Source organism: Ochotona princeps, chromosome 4, assembly GCF_030435755.1.
Source record: "Ochotona princeps isolate mOchPri1 chromosome 4, mOchPri1.hap1, whole genome shotgun sequence".
Taxonomy (NCBI): Eukaryota; Metazoa; Chordata; class Mammalia; order Lagomorpha; family Ochotonidae; genus Ochotona; species Ochotona princeps.
The window spans coordinates 87,708,809-87,731,145 of NC_080835.1; the positions used below are offsets into that span (position 1 = coordinate 87,708,809).

General features: G+C 35.8%; 1 pseudogene; it reads right to left on the reverse strand.

The window, feature by feature from the left end:
- Positions 1 to 16,266: 16,266 nt before the first annotated feature.
- LOC101527711 (cAMP-dependent protein kinase inhibitor beta-like) lies at positions 16,267 to 17,068 on the reverse strand (annotated as a pseudogene).
- Positions 17,069 to 22,337: the final 5,269 nt, after the last annotated feature.

A 22,337-nucleotide genomic window follows, 5' to 3' on the forward strand; every position in this document is an offset into this window, starting at 1 on the left:
ATTTAGGTTTTCATTTTTAAAGTCTTTTGTGACTCAACCTTGAGGCAGGTACAGGAGTGTTAAGATTCATATGAACAAGCAGAAGCCTTACTCCAGTTTGTTTGCTACAACTTGACACTTTCAAATTTAATGAGGGTAGATCTGCTGGCATCTTAGACATTCAGGTCCTCAGTTAACTACCCTCCCTGTGACACACCAGTGATCCAGTAGAGATAAAATCTGTGAGTGAATATGATTCTAAGGGATATAAAGATAACCAATGTTCAGATTGGCACTCTCCTCCCACTCATCTTTTTGCAGAAGTCCTGTTGCCCAGATGTTACTAGCCAAAGCTCTTTCAATCATGACACCAGGTTTTGAAAAGAAAACTCCACTGTTTCCTTAGCATGCACTGTATGTGTGTGAGAATAAATCCACAACACTACTTCGGGTAATATAGCATATTATTAGTTGTCTTGTTTAAATGTTGGCATTTTTATTTTCCTGTAAGTGCTCATAAGAGTCTAGGTGTTAAGTAAATATATGTAAATTTCCTCTATATGGAACATAACATGACATAAATATTTGGATATCATAATAAGCAATATCTATTTTCATTTTTACCTAACTAAATATACCTATAACCAAATACCTGTGACACAGGAGAGTGGAAATGTTAAGACTATTAATTTTAATAAAAGGGTAAAAAAATGCATCCTTATTAATGTATTTTATACTAGGGAAAATAGCTGAAAAAATTGTTGCTTCTATGAATGCACATGACATTTATTTCACCCTTGAGAGACACACACAAAGATTTCAGGTAATTGCAATATTAAGCCTAAACCATTTTTGCCTTTCTGGTCTTTAAACAGAAAACACATTGTGATGATCAGAGATATGATCAGAGCTAAGGAAAAGAACAATACAGATGAACTGTTTTGTCTGTTTCTTATCTGTGTCTGCAAAATAGTATAAACATTCAGTAATTCCCAAAAATGATTTCTCCACTGTCACTAAAACAAAATTGAAATACTTTTTAAGACTATCTTAAAATTATTTTTAAAAATTGACGTGACCCATAAATGTATAGCTACATCTCTTCAGTTTGGATTAAACTGTCTAGTAGGCGAAAGACTTTGTGTTTGCCATAAATATTTAGTTCTGGCAGGATCATTGCTGTTATTGGATATACCTCAAACACTCTTAGTATTTTCTTATTCCATGTCAGGTATTTCTGCTACATTGTTAGCATCTATGGTTTGAAGAAATTAAAATGCTTGGGCCAGGCATGGTGGCCTAGCAGCTAAAGTCCTCTTTTTGCATGTGCTGGGATCCCATATGGGCACCGGTTTGTGTCCCAGCTGCCCTGCTTCCCATCCAGCTCCCTGCTTGTGGCCTGGAAAAGCATCGAGGACGGCCCAATGCTTTGGGACCCTGCTCCCACGTGGGAGACCAGGAAGAAGCTCCAGGCTCTTGGCTTCGGTTACGCTCAGCTCTGGCCATTAGGACATTTGGGGAATGAACCATTAGATGGAAGGTCTTCCTCTCTCTCTCTCCTCCTCTCTGTACATCTGATTTTCCAGTAAAAGTAATTAAAATAAAAAAAGAAGAAGAAAACTCTTGCTTGACAAAAACACCTTATGAGTAAAGTTATTTTTGTTTGCATTTTTTCAACATTTCCAATGTCACATAAATATTCTGCTTAATTAAATTTACTTCATTATTTGAAAGTGGAGTAAATGTTATCAGCAAAGCTGCATTTTCTTAAAATTCAAGAAATACACTAAAAATTTGATTGAGACTTTCTTTTAGCAGTTATTTTTTTTCCTTTTTATAAATCCTCTGAGTCATATTAATCTCTGCTTCAAACTAACTGAATATTTTGCTCATTGAAAGTCTTCAGTTCTTGGGCCCAGCACCGTGGCCTAGTGGCTAATGTCCTTGCCTTGAACATGCTGGGATCCCATATGGGCACCAATTCTAATCCCGGCAACTCCACTTCCCATCCAGCTTCCTGCTTGTGGCCTGGGAAAGCAGTCAAGGACTGTCCAAAGCTTTTTTACAGCTTGTTATATTAAAAAAAACAAATGATTGGGCTAGTTAAAGAGGACTATGAAAGTAGCCAGAGATATAATGAATATTTAGGCTGATTCTGGGAAAGATATTACTATTAACAAACACACATTTGAATTCATTAACCCAAGCATTCATCATTATTTGCAGCAAGATATCTGTTACTTTTTGGCATATTTCATTCTAAGCATACTATATGCAAAATGTTATGATTTACACATCCATGTGGCTGGCTGCTTAGCATGACATCATTTAACAACTGAGTATGATAGTTACATTTTAGAAGTATTTCAGAAATCACTTCAGAAATAGTTCATGTATTTTACTACATAATGTGTATATCATTAAAATATTTAATACATGTATTTCATTGCATATTTTAAAGTTTCAAAATATCTGAGGATATTTCTTATCAAAATATATATTAACACACTAAAATTTATCTAAAATAAATAGTTAAAATTTATATAATGAAAATGTTGTTATGGCAATGTTACTGTTTATTTGGATCTCCTGAATTGCATTGATCATGGACTTCACATTCTGCTGCAGGATAACAAATTTCAGTCATTGCAGGTAATTTAGAAGATGGGGACAACTCTATCTCTTGCAGTGAGCTACAATATAATACAACTATTATGATTACTTTAGAAAGTTTTACTTGTTCCCTCTGAGGATTAATTGACCTGACTTCAGATCAGTGCAATATCATTTCTAGCATGTTAGTCCTTTGAGAGGAGTATCTATAATTACTGCATGCCATTCAATGTTCTGATTCTTTCTGTACAATATTGCCTCACAATTATTAAAATCATATTAAATTTATGAATCCAAAAGTCTTGGAATCACTATTTCAGATATTTTTGCAAAATTGCTTCTGTTTGAGAAGCAAAGCAACAGACAGAAAGAACAGGAGGGAGGGACAGATGAACTTCCATTCCTGGTTTATCCTGAAAATGACCAAAACATTCAGGACTGCAACAGGCCAATGGAGCTCAGTCCATTCGTTCTCCCATATGGCACTTTAGCTATCATCCTCTGCCTCCCAGAAAGATTTAGCAGGAAGTTGGATGAGAAGGAAAATATCTGGTACCTAAGCCAGCATTATTCACTCTGGCTAAGCAGATGCTAACCTGCTCCACCAAAGCATTGACTCCTTATTTCAAATGTCAACAAATCACTATATTCTGTATCCCTTACACATTTGCAAAGATAACAAATAAACGAAGTGGCTATCTTACCCCATTTGTGAACCAGACTACCAGCCATAAAAATATTTTTTCACTTTTATATAGTGTTATGTGTTCATAATTGCAAGTTGGCAAATTTCATAGAAGCAACAATCTGATATCATTAAACTAACCCTAAAACGCTATGATTTTGTTATGGTTATTTTTATTTGGGGGGATGGTAATTTATCACATATGAAAATACTTCACAGGAAAAAAATCCTGGATATTTAAGGAAGCTCTACCCTTTTACTAAATTTATACAAAAATTTCCTTGCAAAACACCTTTGATTGCTATGCAAAGACTGTGTTCAGCTTTGCTAAAAATATTTTAGTGAAGAAGACTGGAGAATTCTTGTCCAGCCAAATGGTGGAATGCAAGGCTCAGCTTTGAAAGTTGCTACAGTGCTTGAGAATTCTTTGCAGATAATGGTCCAGGTGGTGGGGTCTGGTTCCCCGTGTAGCTTCAGCCTGTTTGATCCCTGGCCGTTGCAGGAGAGTGGACCTGTAGACAGAAGTTCTCTTGATCTCAGCCTCAACCTTCCTCTCTGACACACTGCTTTTCAGATAAATGACAAGTCTTGGGAGGCCAATACCCCAAACTCTGGTTTAAGCCAATACCTATGGCTCCAACATCCCTTAAGGTAACTGTTCCTGTCCCGGCTATTCCACTTTACATCTAACTTCCTTTTAAATGTCCTGGGAAAGCAGAAGATGGTCCAAGGACTTGGGCCCTGGTGCCCCTGGAAACCCAAAGACACTACTGGTTTCTGTGGTCAAACGGACCCAGCTCCAGCACTTGGGCCAATTAAGGAGTAGAAAAGCAGATGGAAGATCTCTCACTCTTTTTCTCTCTAATTCTACTTCTAAAATAAGAGATAAAGTTTAATAAATAAGTCTTTAAAACTTAAAAAAATGAGTAATATTTATGAAATTTCTATTTTTATCGTAAATGTGTAATAGGGATCTAGAGATTCTTGGGATTTAGTAGCTTCTCATTATTATTGGCCCTATCATAAAAATAGATGGAAAGTGATGAATTTGATTTATCACTTCTGTAGAAATGTCCTTTTTAAAGCTGGTGCCATGGCTTTGTCGACTAATCCTCAGCTTGCAGTGCCAGCATCCCATATATGTGCATCGCTTTAAGTAATGGCTGCTTCACTTTTCATCCAATGTCTTTGACTCAAGCCTTTGCCCACCTGCATCTGTGTGGGAGACCCAGAAATTGTTCCTGGCTCCTTGCTTTGGATCAGCTTATCTCTGGCCATTGCGGCCATTTGGGGAGTGAAACAGCAGTTTCAAGATCTCTCTTGTTCTGTTTCTCCTCTTTCCCCCATAAATCTGCCTCTCAAATAAATTCACCTTGAAAAAAAAATCTCTTAAAAATTAAACGCTCTTTTGAAAGCTATTGCTTATCTTATGAATGATTTTTCTAAGTTCTACTTTTGGAAAGTAGAATATTAGAATCCAGATGATAGATGATGAGGTGATAACAATGATCTCATGGTCTTTCATAACAAACTCCACTGCATGAGTATGACACACACACAAGACCACAGAATATTTCCAAAAAACAAACAAGAAAAACCTTGGAAAACTACAAGTGCTGCGGTGTTTACTGACTGTGATGCATATGTGCCATGATTCCAAAGTCTCACGGAGGAGGACAAACAGCACAGAGAAGCTACTTTCCACTTATCCAGGAGACAGGCCCTGAGGGGAGGTTTAAAAACACCTTGAAGCCATAATTCTGCAATCAGATAGACTATTAATCAATAACATGGGATAACGAAGAAAAATTTATGCAAGGCATGATTCAGAAATTCCTTAATATTCCAACAGAAACTCTTACTGAACAAAAATAAACTCCATTCATAGAGTTACAATTAGCAAGATTTATAAATAGCTTTGAAATAAAATACAATGTTTTGGTATATGCCCATGTTGCAAAATGATTAAGACAATAGATCTTTTTAGCATATTATAGCACAGACTTGCTGATGTGCAGATTTCTAGTGTCAGAAAATTTGAGATCTGCCTCTCTTTCTTTTTTTTCAGGTATACAATATTAACTTGAGTTACCATGTTATACATTTTATCTCCAAAATATATTTATGCTATATAACTGAAACTTGGAATGCTTTCATTGGGTGCAATTTGAGATTATACTCCAGGAAATCAGAAGAAAGAACAAAAAGGAGGTCAACCATAGATTACTGGATCTGCAGCTGCGGTACCAAGGAGTGGGCACTAAGTAAAACCCCAGGCAAGCATCAATGTAGCTTGGGTCCTAACAGCAAACGGTAGGCCAAGACAGATTTAGCAGGGAGAATCACTGGAAATCCTGCCTGACAGAACAGTATGTCTTATCCAGAGAAAATACAAAGAAGCTTGAAATGCCAGGAAAAAAATATTGTTCATGAAATACTGACACTTTTCAAAAAATTATAATAAAACACATGCATACTCCAGAGTGCTCCAGTGTTTATTTGCTCATTTAGTTGAAATTTTCAGACAGTTATCCCAAACTACTTCTAAAGGGACAGACTCAAAAGTAGTTTATCAAGCGGTTAGTTTTAAGAAAAACAGGTTTTTTTTTTTTTTTAAAAAAAAGCATTTCACTGAAATTTAGACCTAATAAGCCTTTGTTACAGTTTTAAAATAGTTTAAGAAACTGTCAGATCAGATCAGTATTTTCCAGAATATCAACCAAGCTGAAAAAGTTCAACTGTTCAGCACAATAAACTAAAACCGCCTTAGAAATAGAAGCTGCAAGCCACTGTAGGTTTATTATTTGAAGCAAAGCAGATTCGCAACTGAGTATTCCATGCCAGCTCTCATGCAACTACATCCTCACTACTGCAGAGCTTTCTTCAAAGCTCACTGCAGGCCATTTACCCTACTGTAGGGAACAGAGCAGTGCATTCAACATGGTAGGGAAATGTTTGTTAGGAACTCGTTGCTGGTTCCTAACCCCCTCCTATTTCACACTGATCTCAGGTGTGGAATAGAGATCCTGACATAACTTGCCTAGGCCTGAAGCTAGTCATGATTTTCTAACAAAATTGCCAAAAGGGGTGAGGGGAAATATTTTTTCCACTACAACACTAAATTTCCTTTGAGGGTTAGTTTAATCATTCTGTGGTAGGGAGGAGGCACGTCAATATTGGGCTATATTACATGAACACTTGTAACGATTACAAGGAGAGAAGGCAATAAATGATGTCAAACTCTTGCTTTCTTTTTAAGGCACGGCCAGGCGAAACATCTGAGATAGAGAAGGATTATCCTGCATTAATTTGAAGTGTTTCTGTGATGTAGACATGACTTTCTATCTCCACTGTCAGAAATTTAAAGATCACTTCAGCAATTCAATAGAAACAGTATTTTATGAGATGTCTCAGTTTGGGTGTATTAAATATTTGAAATCAATGATTATCTGTCCATAAACAATTGCACAGTTTTACAAAGTGTATAGTAGTCAACAAAGCATTATAGAGCATATTTGTATTGAGGCAGAGCACTGAGATAAAAATTTCTAAGTAAAAAATGCCCATTAAGAAGAAAATTAAGGGGGGGTCCAGCCTGATAACCTAGTGACTAAATCCTCACCTTGCTTGTGTCAGGATCCCATTTGGGCACCGGTTCTTGTCCCAGCTTCTCCACTTCCCATCCAGCTCCTGATTGTGGCATAGGACAACAGCTGAGGACGGCCCAAAGCCTTGGGACCCTGCACCCGCGAGGCAGACCTAGAATTTCCTGTTGCTGGCTTCAGATTAGCTCAATCCCGGCACTTGTGGCCTTTTGGGGAGTGAATCGGCAGATACAAAACCTTTCTCTCTGTCTCTGCTTTTCTCTGCAAATCTGAGCTGCCTTTCCAGTAAAAATAAACATTTTACAAAGAACAAAATTAAAAAAGATAATTTATTTTGGATTAGTACATAAACTTTGCAAGACATGGTCCCCAAATATGAAATTTCATTTTAAGGTTATACAAAAAAGAAAGATTAAGAGGAGGGTACAGATTGAGTGCTGCTGACTTTAAGAAATATTACATGACAATCTGTCATCATAGTTAACACCGCCTTCACAATGAGACATTTAAGCTTTTAAGACTATTTTCCAGATGATAAATTCCTTTTCATTTTACTACAAGATATAAATAAAAATGCAACTGAGAAATCCTATGCTATATTTTCATGGAACAACTCCTTCATCAAATGAACTACACTGACCATTTTCTTATTGAGACAAACCAGTCAGTCAATAAAAAATGCTATCTGAATTTTCATGAAATTTCTAGGATTCTGTATAGCAAGGAATTGAAGGAGCCCAAATTATCACTATGAAAATTGTGTGAGAACATAAAATCTTACTTAAGTGATTCTCTAACCTCTTCAGAAAAAGTGCAAAAGTATTATGTAAACTAAGGTCTGTTTCTAATGTGACTATTACAAAGAGGTATGACATATGGGGATAACTTCTCTGGCTATGTTAAATAGATATTATAGTCCTCTCTTTCATTTCCCATTTTCCTTCTTGCCTCATTCTCTCCCCTGACTCTGGAGGTGACCTAAATTTGAATATACAATCAGAAATTTCCCTTAAGTTTGTTTTCAAGGCTGCCAACAATTAGAAACAAAGCCATACATTTAAGAATCTTCAAGATTCAACAAAATTCAGTCCACTAGATTATGACAGAAAACAATTTACCACGTTTTTTATTAGATAGAGGTTTGTGAACTGTAACTTATATCATGAGTACTGCTCAGTTACAAAAAGAATAAAAGTGCAATGTTTTACTCAAGTGCAAATAATAAGGAAAACTTAATGTATGTTCATTGTGGCGCAGCAGGTTAAACTACTGAGTATAACAGTCATCTTCAACCAGCCTTCAAATAAATAAAAGCTTAAAAAAACAGAAAGATATGAATTTTTAATTTTATGGGAATGAGTATGTTATATTGTTAAGAATGTTAACTAAATTCAACTTAGAATTCTCCTTATTTCACTTAAATTTTTACTATATTTTTCTTCATTTCTGCAAAGAATCCAACATAAAAACAAACAAAGAAACAAAATTAACATACAACTAAAAAGTTCTGGTTTGAGACCTACATGTGAAATAACTTAATTATCTAAAGATAAATTAATTTCAGTCTTCTTAACTTGAATTTTCTATAAGGCATGGTAAACAGTGATTAATTGTTAGTTGAGTTAAACTGTTATCTCAATAACTTGCAGAAATTATGAGTTCCAACCTAATTTTTCAGTAAGTGATTGGATTCACAAATTTTTAGACCTGCAATGATTAATCAAGTGAAAGCAAACAAAAAAATCTGCTGATTTAAAATAATACGAAAATATACTTGACTTCAATTTGTATGAAAATTTTCCTAAGTTAAACATTTAGAATGCGATATGTAATAATAAACTGACTTCAACTTACATAAGTAACACAGTCAAACAACATAGGCATGCCAGGGCCAGGGCTGGTGGTGCATAGGGCTTAACTACCACCTGGATGCCAGAATCCCTCTTCAGAGCATTGGCTCCTATACTGACTGGTCTGCTTCCAAGGCAGCTCACTGTGAATGTGCCAGGAAATCATGACTAGGCTGACTGTGTGTGTGACCTGAATGGGCGTCCTGGCTTTGGCCTGGCCCAGCACACCACTTGGAGTCATTTTGAGTAAGAATCAGTAGATGGCAAATCTTTTTCTCTGTTTTTGTCTCTCCCTCTCTTTTTCTCCCTTTTGTGGCTTTCAGATGAATAAATAAATCTTTAAAAAGCAAAAAGGAGCTTTGTTCTATTAACTTCCCCCTGCTGCTGTAAATGATTCCCACAATTTCAGCAGCTGTAGCAAGACAAATCTTACAGTAACAGTGGTTGGAATTGCTGGTGGGATAAAATCAGTGCATCAACAGGACCATTTTCCTTTTCAAAGTCTAAGAGAAAACACATTTTATTGCTTTCTCAGTATCTGGAGGCTAACACATAACTTGTTTCACGGCCCCTTCCATGTGAAGAGTTAGAAACGTGACAGTCTCTGAGCCTGTCTTCCGCGGGCCTATTTGTGTCTGACTATGCTCCAGCCAGCTTGTAAGAATGCACTTGATTAGACTGAATTCACCCAAATGATTAAATACACTCTTTCCTATCTTTGAGTGAGCTGATAAGGAACCTGAAATCTTCCAACAAACTTCAATCCCTTTTTCTATCATCTGCTGTTGAGAAGATGGTGTTTATCAAGTTCACCTTGCCTTTTGCATTTGTCTCTTATCTCTGTACCTCTGTATCTCTGTCTCTGACAGCCACAGTCATGGTAGCTAACAGATCCACCAGCTTTTCCAGCTGCACACAAGACGGATATGGGGAGAAAGTTTGTACACAATCAGAATTCTTAAGCTACTAGTATTTATCTCTTACAAGATTTTCAAAAATATATTATTCCTACTTTAAAAGTGAAAATAATGAGACAAATAAGTTAATCCTTCTCCCAATACTTTTCATTAATATGGTTGTAGAATTGAGAATATGACTTGACCATTTTTTTGCTTCCGTCAAATGCTTTCTATTTTAAGCACCGGAGGTCACAGACACAAATGTAATCAGCAATAAAAACACGAGTGTGTACTAAGGAAAAAAATTCAAAGTTATATTGTTATAGTAAAGCTGTAATGCTGATTGCCATTAAAACATTCGTACCTTTTCTGAGGTGTTCTTTATATAGGATATACAATTTTGCTTAAGGAGAAGGAAATAGTGTAGATAAGATTTTGATTTTCAGTATTTCATATATTACTATTCAATGCATGATACTGACAAGGAAAATTTCTAGAATTTGTTTCTAACTTATCACTTGCCATATATAAAAGAATTACAAATTTGAAGACATCTAACTTAAACAGAAAATACCTAAATATTTTCCCCAGGAGAACTGTGGTTACTGAATAGTGAGAAATCCCACTAATCACAGCCATATAGATAGAGTAGGAAAACAAAGGAAATGTCATGTTTCCAGAGAACTGATAGAGAAAAAAAAATCAGTATGGAATGGACAAAACAGAACAGAGGCTCCATGGGCCAGCAGAGAAAAAAGATAAGACAGAGCAGCAGCACACCATCAGTCACTTCGACATACACACTACTGCTCATTATCAGGGTAAGATAAAAAATGAAAGCCAGGGCCACTGCCACTGGTGACTTTGATTAAAGGATAATTTACTCATCGTGGCTGCTTTGAGTCCATCCTTGGTAGCTGGCAGGTGTATGGATGGCTACTTTATTCTCTGAAGGAAGACTGCATTGCCTCCCTCACATGCCCCACCAAACACGACACTGAATTTCTTATGGTGGAGTCAACATCCTGAACTCCATCCTGACTTGGAGAAGCAGCAATTGTTCTGCTGCTACCAGAGCCCTCCAGGACACAAACAAGAAGCTTTCAGAGCAGAGAGAAGACACTCTGTACCATGTGACTATGGGAGTTTCGAGTATACGCTACGGAGCTTAGACATTCTTGGCTGTGGATGGGATACCCAGAACCCACCAAATCTTACTGTTAAGATTCAGGCTTAGCTGCATACTGGTGACAGACGTCATGGAGCAGTAAGGAATGAAAAGCGATTCTGTGCTCTGGGCAGTGCGTGCACCTGTGTAAGGAAGTTGTGCAAGCACACAAGCTCACTCTTAGTTATGAATCAGTTGGTTCACACTGGCACAGGAAAGGACTAGAACTATAAATGACAGTGTGGTGTCCTTTCTGGATTCTTCCAAAACACACAAATGGTGTTCAGGGTTACTGACCAAAGACAGCCAGCAAACAACCAATGAACTGAAGTGTAGGCATTAAGCATTCCACCAAACCCTAAAGGTACATATCCAGGAGTACAGCCTTCAATCAGCTACAACACATAGCCTTTGGAGGAAACAGCAAAAACAACTATTTCAAATCACCAAAAACCTAAGAGACCATAATGATTCATGAAAAGGAACACATCAGATGATGTACACTAGCTCATGAAATGTCAAAAACTAATTCCAAAGAATGATTGTAAGGTTGCTCCAAAACACAGAGAAACAGGTAAATAAATCAGTATACGGTACAAATAAGAAATTCTGCAAAAATAACAGTTTTTTTTAATCAAAAAATATCAAACATGAAGAGTAAGGTAATAAAAAAGGAATGAGGTAGAACATTTATTTCATGAAATCATAGCAGAAAATGTCACCAATTTGGAGAAAGATATGGACAAAAAAATACAGGAGGCAAATAGAACAACAAACAGAACCCAATCAGAAAAAAAAAAAAAAAAAACACCTCACAGTATCACATTACAGTCAAACTTTCAAAGTCAATCATACAAATAATAATCTAACATTTATCTAACATTTACCAGAAAGGAATGTCATAGCACCTTTAAAGGACTTCCCATCAGAGTGACAGATTTCTCAAAAGAAATTTTTCAGGGCAGAAGAGAATGGAGAGGTGTATTGCAATTTCTAAAAGGAAAAGGAACAAAACCAAAAACAAGCCCTGCAAGCCCAAAATGTTACACCCAGCAAATCTCTTCTTCACAGATGAGGGTGAAATAAGATATCTATGACAACAAAAATTGAGAGAATTCCTACAGACTTTACAAATCATACTTATGGGTGCAATAGACACAGAAACAGAGAAGGTAATCTGTGTGATGAAATAATGCAAAGGCAGAAAACCTCTCTGTAAAAGAACAAAGTGGATTGAAACAAACAATGGGAATATTTATGGGGAAATGACAGGAACAAATCATAATTTACCATTCCAACCTTGAATATAAGTCTATTAAATTCTTCAATTAAAAGTTACTGACTTGCTGAAATAATTTTAAAAAGTCCATCTAATATTGATTATAAGAAACACACTTAGTCAAGACAGAAACTAAAAGTAAAATGAAGGAAAAAGATATTCTACACAAATGGAAATCATCAATGAGCAGGAGAAGCTAACCTATATGAAAAAAATAGATTTAAAGACAAACTTGGGCCCGATGCGCCATGGCCTAGCGGTTAAGGTCCTCTCCTTCAATGCGCCAGGTCCCATATGGGCACCAGTTTAAATCCTGCTGCTGCACTTCCCATCCAGCTCCCTACTTGTGGCCTCGAAAAGCAGCTGAGCACGGCCCAAAGCTTTGGGACCCTGCACCCATGTGGGAGACCTGGAAGAGGTTCCAGGTTCCTAGCTTCGGATCGGCACAGCTCCAGCCATTGCAGCTCACTTGGGGGTGAATCAAAGGACGGAAGATCTTCCTCTCTGTCTCTCCTCTCTGTATATCTGACTTTGTAATAAAAATAAAATCTTAAAAAAAATTCATGTGGAAACCAAAAGACCCCACACAGCTCAAGCAAATTTTAAAAATCAAAACAAATCTAGAGGCATCACAAAACCAGATTTTAAGATGCACTGAAGGGCTTTTATCCTCAAAACAGCCTGGGACTGACACAAATATAAGCATGTGTATCAATGGAACAAAATGGAAAACACAAAAATTAAACCACACATCTACAATCAACTGATATTAAAAAAAACAGATGAAATATTTAGAAAGACAATCTTGTTAAAAACTGAATTCTGGAAAAATTGGATTTGTGCATGTGTAAATTTGGAACTGATTTTCTACTTTGCATCATACCCCAAAATCAACTCACAATGAATAAAAAAATCTAAGCCGAAGAGATAAACACAGGGGAACACTGCAAAACATTGGTATAGATTAAAAAAAAAAAAAAAAACACTCTGAAAGGATGGGTTACATACTATATACTCAAAGATTAATATACAAAATTATTAATCCAAATGAGATCCAAGAAACACAACCACAACAAAATAATCAACCTGGTTAAGAAATGGACGAAGAAAGTCAGAGCCATCATGTTGCAGGCTAAGTTTCCACCTACAGTGCTAGCATCCCATTTGAGTGGCGGCAAATGTCCTGGCTACTCTACTTCATGCATGTGGCCTAGGAAAGCAGCAGAAAATAACTCAAATCCTTGCTTCCCTGCACTCACATGGAGACCCAGAGGAGCTCCTGCCTCCTGGCCTCAAATCAGCACATTTAAAAATTTGCCTGTTGAGGCCATTCAGGATATAAGCCAATGGATGAAATATATTCTCTCTCTCTCGCACTCTTTCTCTCTCCCCATCTTCTTTCCGTGTGAACAGGTATTCGAGCAACAAATAAAAATACACACAAGAAAAAATATACAGAGCCTCTATTCATCTTAGCCATGTAAATAAAAGCACAACAAGGTGTCAGTTCACTCAGAATGAATGTCATTCAAAAGTTAAAAAAAAAGAAGAAGAAAAAGAAAATGCACAGAGATCATTATAAAGATCATAATATACTCTTGAGAATGTAAGCTGGAACAACTCTTATGGAAATCAGTGTGGAGGATCCTCAGATAATTCAAAAATAGATGTATCATATAATCCAGATATCCCACTCCTGAAAATATAACTAAATGAAATAAAATTAGCATCTGGAAGAGTTATTGGTGTACCCTTTATTTGTCATACAATATCTAAGCTTTGTAATGAAACCTGAAATCCATGAACAGATGAAGAAAATTTGGTACATGTACATGATAGGAAGGACTGTTTCTCAGCCATAAAAAAGAATAAAATCCTTGCAAGCCTGAAATTGTATTTTCCCTTATTTGTGTTATTGCTTTAAATTGGAGTGTAAAAATTGTGTGGATGTCATACATTTTGTACATAGTCATCAATATTGCTTCACTGAATCATATAGTATAAACGATAATACACTTGTGTGTCTCATGTTAAAAACAAAAGGAGTTTGAGGCAGAGTGAGGACTTTTGTTTTGCTCTGTATTTGAGTTTGGCTGTGAATGTGATCAGAGAACCAAAAATCATTTATCTGTATGCCTATGGATATTAATCTGTATGTATATAATATTTCCTGAAAATGGTTTTTCAATTTTTTAAATGTCCACTGTTATATAGTGTAAATTTGAGAAAGAATTATAAATCTTCTCATCATGCTGTTGTCAAAGACATGATGAAAACATTCAATCTTTGTAATCTCTCATATTTAATGGATTTATCTCATATTTGCACTGTTTGTAGTCGTAAAACCTATCTAACATCATGTGAATTCAGTTCCTTAGAACTCCTATTAAACACTGGTTATGAATCTCTACATTACAATGTTTCTTAACTTTTTTTAAAAATAAATTGTTTACCTGAAAGACGGATTTTACTGAGAGAACAGGAAACAGAGTGAGGACTTCCATCCACTGTTTTACCTCCCCAAATGACTGTAACAGCCAAAGCTTGGCTGACTTGAAGCCCGCAGCCTCTTCTGGGTCTGCCATATGGGTATAGGATCCCCAGCACTTGGCTAGCATTGGCCCAACCTTCCAGGTTACCTAATAGGAAGTAAATGGAACAGCCAGGACTTGAACAGGCTCCCACGTGGGATGCTGTGGCCACCTTTATGCAACTATGCTAGCCTCAAATTTATATTCTTGCAAGATTTATTTACTTAAATTTTGTAGTGTTTTCTTCAAATCTTTTTTTTTAATGTACCTACATATTTATTTAAAAGGCAGAGTCAGGAAAAGAGGAGAGAGTTCTTCAAATCACTGGTTCAATGGCCAAATTCCCACAACAGCCAGCTGTGGTAATGATCAACTAAACCTCATCAAAATAGTTAAGAACTCTATTCAAGTAACCTAAGTGGCAGGAATCCAAGTACTTCAGTCATCATTTATGGCTCCCAGTGTGACCACAGAAAGATGCTAGATCAGAAGCAAAGGTGGGGACTACATCTAGGCATCCCAGCTTGGGTGCTGCCTTGGTATGCACTGTGCCACAATGCCCATACTCCTAAAATATATTCCCAATTTGTGAAATACATCTTTATGTCTGAATAATATTTAATTTTCTAGAGTATATTTAATTAAAGGGATATTTTATTTAGAAATTATTTTTCATCTACGGCCATACCACCCAACACGCCCAATCTCGTCTGATCTCGGAAGCTAAGCAGGGTCAGGCCTGGTTAGTACTTGGATGGGAGAAATTATTTTTCACATATTCTATTGCTTGCAAATATATTTTTCTTCACTAATTCCATTATATTTACCCATTAATTTTAAAACATTCAATATGAAGCAAATTTTTGGCTGATATGTTTTTTCTACTTCTTAAAAAAATATGGATGCCTTGTTTTGTGTCTAACAAACACTTCTCCTGAAAGTCTTTTCTTTTCCTTTTTTTTTTCGGTAACAAATGGCTTTAATAATCAAAGACTTTACTTGGCTGTTGTATACAGACTGGCCTAAATCAACAATTAAATAAAATATAACTTCATGCATACATCTCTGAAAATGAAAATAAATTCACTATTTAATTTTTTTTAATTCAGAATTATTTTCCTAAAATTTCTAATAAATCACAATGTACTAAAGCTTTGGTTCTGTTTTTGTTTCTTTTAAAATATATACTTAAATATATACTAAAAGCAGATATTTTTCTATCTTCTTGCTAACTAAATATGTTCACAGTTATGTTACCTACTTTGGGAAAGATATCAAAATTAAGGTCTGCATTCCTGAGGAAATTATCTTGATAACAAGTTATACGCACACAAATTTCCCAAAATAAGACTGTAAAGCGATAAGTAAAATATTTTGTGTAATTCGCACTAACGTGAAACATATACACATGCATACACCAAAGCTAAAGAAGATAGTGAAATTCACTCAATTACTTATATTCAAAATATAAGTACTTTTTGATAAATTTTACATCTGAAGGTTACACAGGAAAAAATCACAGTATGCACATACCAGAAGCAAAATATCTCACACAAAACATCCTAGAGGTGTTTATGATGTCCACTTTACAAAATTTTCAAATTGCTTTTAGAGAGTAGAGGAAAAAATTAAATCATTGGTTAAAAAAACATGATTTTTCACTATTCTGTCATTCTCACCAAATCTTAATTTTCTACAAATTCTACAACATTTCAAATTAATGGCGTTTGATTCACATCAATCAAGAAATGGTTTGGCCATAGCCATGTAAACGGAATGAAAAATGCATCTAGCTAAACACCTCTACAAAGCAACGGTTGATTTTGTTGAGTATATAGACAATGCTATATGTTTAAGTGACCGTTCATTCTTAACCTTTCTCTTGGATGCAGTTTGGCAGTTAATCTACTTTCTAATATAGCCTACATTGGACATCGTTATTGGAAGCCAAGCAGGCAGCTTTGCAACAAAATTGTCCAGTACACCCATGTTGCTAAGGCTTCAACGTTACCATAGTTACCACCAGCCCATCTCAGGAAAACACAACCATTAAATCTTTCACTCTGCGTACATTCAGTATTCTTGATAAAGTATGAGTCTTCATTTTTCTTCTTTTTGGAGTTTTCCAATTGGCCTTGTGTTGTTTCTTCATCTTTCTGTTTTACATCTTCCTTCAGAGAGGGCCGCCAGCTGCAGGGCAGCTCCGATCCACCGGCTGTGAGGCTGAGCTCTGGAAGTCTGGTAAGGCATTCCAGGGCCCGCCCTCGCTGAGCTTGCAAAACTGCTGACCACTGCCTCCACGTCAGTCATGCTGGATGAATCTATCTTCATGACACCTGCGGCTCGCAGAACCGTCTCCCTTGCCTGGGCCAGGTCCCTTTCCTCGCCGGCTCTCAAAGCCAAGTGCGGCTGGGAGCTGCAACCCAGCTGTCGTTCGCTGACGCCTGCACTGTCTGCGGAGATACCCTTAAAGTGTTTTCTTATGCAATGTATTTTCACACATATATTCCTGGAGAGATTTATCTTCAATGGAAAGTTTGGTGTCATAAATGATTCTATATTCCCCTGAAACGGTTTCATAGCTAAATATGTATTTCAATTTCCTTGTGGAATAGCTGCATCATGGGAGTGTCATCATTTAAGATGTCTGGTCATCTCAAGATTTCAAATCAAGATAGCATCCTTTCGCAGAACCTGTTGTGATATAATTCTTGGCCCCCAATTTTAAATTATGATTCTTTTATAAACTTTACATAAGATACAGGGCATTTCATATGCTGCATTCTCAAGCTAGGAGAAGGAATTCTTCTGATCAGATCAAACATGACTTCTTAGTTACTTATCAATAAGATCAGCTATAGCTGCTTTAAGTGTACAACACCAGGCAGGATCCTTGATTAATGTCCCCTCTCAAAGTTCGAGCCTAAATTTTGGAGCACACATTCCCACATCCATTCAGATAGGTAGCTTCAAATTCTCTCTGTTCTTGTATTCTCATATCTAGTCCCAATGACCTTCACAAGATCAAATTTTAACTTGGCTATACGTTAAAAAACCACATTTTTCAAATTTCACATTTATGGTAGAAATAGGGTTTTGTAAATTACTCTTATCATATTTCTATATAAAATGTATCTATTTTATATACATTATATAAAATTTATCTATTTAGAAGATAGGGAGGAAGGCAGGGACAAAAGGGAAAGAGAGAGAAAGCGAGAGAAAGAGAAAGAGAGAGAGAGGATGAAGAAATTTCCCATGCCTCGATTCACTCCTCAGATATCTACAATGGTAGGTTCACATCAGAACCAGTAGCCAGGAATTCAGTCCAGCTTTTTCACTTAGGAAGTAGGGAATCAAGTAAAGAATTCACCAACTATTGCTTCCCAGGAATTTCATCACCAGGAAACTGAAATTTTGAGTGAAACTTACTTAAACCAAATTACTCCAACATGGTTCAGGATTCAAGTATCCCAAGAGTATGTTAAATTCTGTGCCAATCACCCACCCCATCTTGATATATGCGAATGTTCATCTTGTCAGATAAATGGACTGAATATAATAAGAAATCCACCATCTACAGGTAACACATCTAAAAAGATTTTGTATAGTAATACTTTACATTGCAAGTGTATCAATAAAATACTTTTTAAAAATAAGGCGTATACTTTAAAATGAACCTCTGAGTCTATCAGACCAATTTTTCTCAAGTGTTACATATAATTCACAAAAAATATGGAAAATACACAAATATCCCAAAAATTAAGTGCCAGCAACATATGGAGATGGTCATTTACGTTGTAGTTAGCATTTTGATGCTGCTATATGTGCATCTGTGTATAGCAGATGCAACTTAATATTCTTTTTAAATAAAGATACCAGAAAGCCAAATTTAACTATAAATACAAATCTGTCATTCTGCTTTTCAATATGTATATCAACTAGAGAATGTTCTTTTTAAATACAATATTTCCGTATGCTACATTTAAGTAAACATATTTTAGCTAAGCTTTATAAAATAGGTTTCATTTTTTTCTGGTTCAGTATGAGAAATTTGCAATGTGTTTCCTACTATTTCAAGTCTAAATGTAGATAGGTCATTACTGTAAAATTTTAAGAAGAAATTATTGTATGACAATATAATGTATAATTCTAGTATCCTACCTCACTTGTACGCATTTCATTTGAGGTTAAGTATGCTAACATATCTGAATACACCACTGTATCTTGCTTTATTTTCCTAGCTCTGAAATTGATTATTTTCATTTGGTTTTTTGTTGAACTTGAATTATTCTCTATTTCATTTTCCACTCTGATCTCTTTTATTTCCCTCATAATCCTCACTTTAATCTTAGTTGCTTTTTTCTATGTGTGAGTGTATGTGTGTGCGTGTGTGTTTGCAGTTTTTTGAGCTCAGTTGTTTGAGTCCATTCCTTATTTGAGGTGCTTCTTCTGCTATAAACTTCTTTGTTAGCGTTGAATTTCTTCATCTCCCAAGTCTGATTGGTGGTATGTCCTTTTTCACTCAACTCAAAATATTTCTCAATTTCTCTGTTACAGTTTCCATTTCCTTGCTGGTTTTTAATATAGCATGTTTTAATTTCGTTGTATTAATGACTTTTTCAATATTCCGGTTTTTTCAATATCTAGCTTCATATTATAGTAGTGAGGAAAGATATCGGATATGATTTTAGAAGTTTTGATGTGTTAAGAATTGCTACAGTAGCACTTAAATTACCCTGGTGACTGTCACATAACCATTTGAGAAGAATGATGCTCTGTAACAGTTATAGAATATAGTTTATGTCTAATATTTTGTTATACATTAATCTTTTCTACTATTACCATCACTACTTCTCAAACTCAACTGAATTTGAACTGTGGTAACGCAACAAGGTGGAGGAATCCACCATGGGGGGAGGGTTTGGGAGGGGTGGGGGCAATCCCAGTGCCTATAAAACTGTGTCACATAATGCAATGTAATCAATAAAAAAAAATTGGAAAAGAAACACATCTAAATTTCCAACTCATTTTTAAATATTAAAAGTTTCCTCTTAAAACTGTGTTGATCATGTTCCATTAGTTTTCATATGTTGTGTTGATGCCTTCATTTGTTTCAAGCATTTTTTGTATTCCCTTTGATTTCCTCTATAACCCATCATTCATTTAGAAGTATATTGTGCAGTCTCCAAGTTTTTCATGTCTTCTGGGGTATCTTGACCTACTAGTCTTCATTTTCACTCCATGAGAAGATACCTAGTATAATTTTGAATGTTTTTAATTTGCTGAGGCTTATTTGGGGACCGATAACATGTACAGATGAAAAAAACAAGTTTATTCTATATCTATAGGATGAAAGGTTCCATGGATATCAAGTAACTCCATTTGCTCAAGTGAAGTGTCTGGGTCAGTTCTGTTATTTCCTTGCTGAGTTTCTGTCCCATTAACCTGTCATTGATGTTAATGGGGTATTGAATTCCTCCACTATCATTGTTCTGGAGACTAATTTTCCCCTTTAATCCATTAATATTTGTTTCGTGTAGGTAGGTGCCCTGGCATTTGGTGTATCTACATTTATTATGGTGATCTCTTCTTGCTGAATGGATCCTTTGGCCATTTAGTGGTGTTCTTCTTATTCACTTTTAATGTTTTCCACATCAAAGTCTATATTATCTGACATTAGAATGACTACACAAGCTCGTTTTTTCTTTCAGCTATCCTGGAATATCTTTTTCTATTATTTCACTTACAGTTTCTGCTCTTCTTCGTGGGTGAGATGTGTGTCATGCAGACAACAGAAAAACGGGTTTTTTCTCTGATCCAGTCTGCTAATCTATGACATTCGGTTGATGAGTTTAAGTCATTGACAATCAGGGTTTATACGCACAGGTAATAATTCGGGTCTGTCATTTTAGCAATGGGTTTGTCATTGTTTGATTAGTCTTCTGTTGCCATTTTACTGGGATGTTCTCTATGTTTGCCTTCAGCTTTTGCAGCTTTTCTATTCCTTTCTTCATTCAAGAGAACATCTTGAAGCATCATTGATAGGGCAGGTCAGGAAGAGGTGAATTCTTTGAGGTTTTATTTACCATGGCATAGTTTTCTTTCATTTTCAAAGACAAAGAAAAGCTTTGATGGTTAAGTTACTCTGAGACACAATTATACCGCCTTTAAGGTCTGGAATATGTCACTCCATTCTCTTCTGACCTGTACAATTTCTTCTGAGAGGTCAGCAGTAATTCTGATTGGGTTTCCTCTATATGTTAATGTGCATATTTAAGGATCTTTTCCTCATGCCTGACTGACACATGAAAAGATGCTCAGAATCACCAGCCATTACAGAAATGCAAATGAAAACCACTATAAAGTTCACCTAATATAAGAATGCTAATATCCCCAAATCATTAAAAAAAACATTGATAAGGGTGTGCGAAAAGGGTACCCTTAATATGCAATTGCTGGCAATGTTAATTATGGACAATAGCATGGACATTCCTCAACGTTCTGAAAGTAGATGTAACATATGACCCAGCTATCAAACAGCAGGAATTACCCAGACCAAATGAAATATATGTATGAAACAGGTAACTATATTGTATGTTTATTGCAGCTCAAATCACAATTGGTATGATTTGAAATGAAGCTAGATGTCCATCAACTGACTGGATAAAGAAAATATACACACATATAAATACAAACACATACATATACATATACACATTATAGAGTACTACACAGCCATAAAGACGAATGGGATTCTGTATTTGGTAACTAGATTTAACTGGAAGCCATAAGCCTGTCTTAAGAAAAAAACACATCACATTACCTCTGAAACAGTGGCAGTTAATGTAGAACATAAAAAAAAAGTATATGAATTAAACAATATCTTGTGATATAATTGTCATTCTTAAGCCTTGTTTATACTTCTATGGGACTGTGGTCTTCTTATTTTTTAATTGACAGTATTATGGGTGGTAGTGTATCAAGCCTGTGCTTATGGAATGAATTAGATCATGTTTTTGAAATTAATTAATAAAAAGGTGTGAGGGGCAGAGGAGAATTCATGGAAGTAGAGAGAGAAGAAATGATAATCTTCTTAGAACTGTACCTATAAAATGCATGAAATTTGTTCATTTTACATTAACAAGAATTTTAAAATCACTTTTACCAAAAGGTAATTACAGATTAAGTTCAATTCCTATAAAGATTTCCACAACATTTTCCATAGAAACAGACAAAAAATAATTCTAAAATTTGTTAAAAACCATAGAACAACCTAACCAGTGTAGTATTCTACCCTTAAGAGAAGGGTAGGGAAGGACTGGAGGAAAGAAGGAAGGATTGGAGGGAGGGAGGAGGGGACAGAGAGATCAGTCACTTGGGAGTTTGTGGTAGGAGTATCTTTGGATCCTGCACTTACTCCCTGAAGTAGATAGTTGATTTCATCTGGAATGTTACTGGTTCCCCTTTATGTTAGTTGTGGCAACAAGGGAAGGCTTACTTGCATTTTACTTCCTTGTGTTCTTGATTTTTCTCACCCATTTCCTACTTTGTGATGACCACCTGGAGCTCTATACAAAGGGCATAAAAATGCTATGTTCCTCATTGGATCAAATTAATGTTTGATCAAACTACAGTGGAGAAAGCCTCAGTAAAGTGTTCTCCATCCCTTCTGTTTTCTTTGGAAATACTAGTTTCCCCAACTCAGAACAAATTGTCCATCTAACC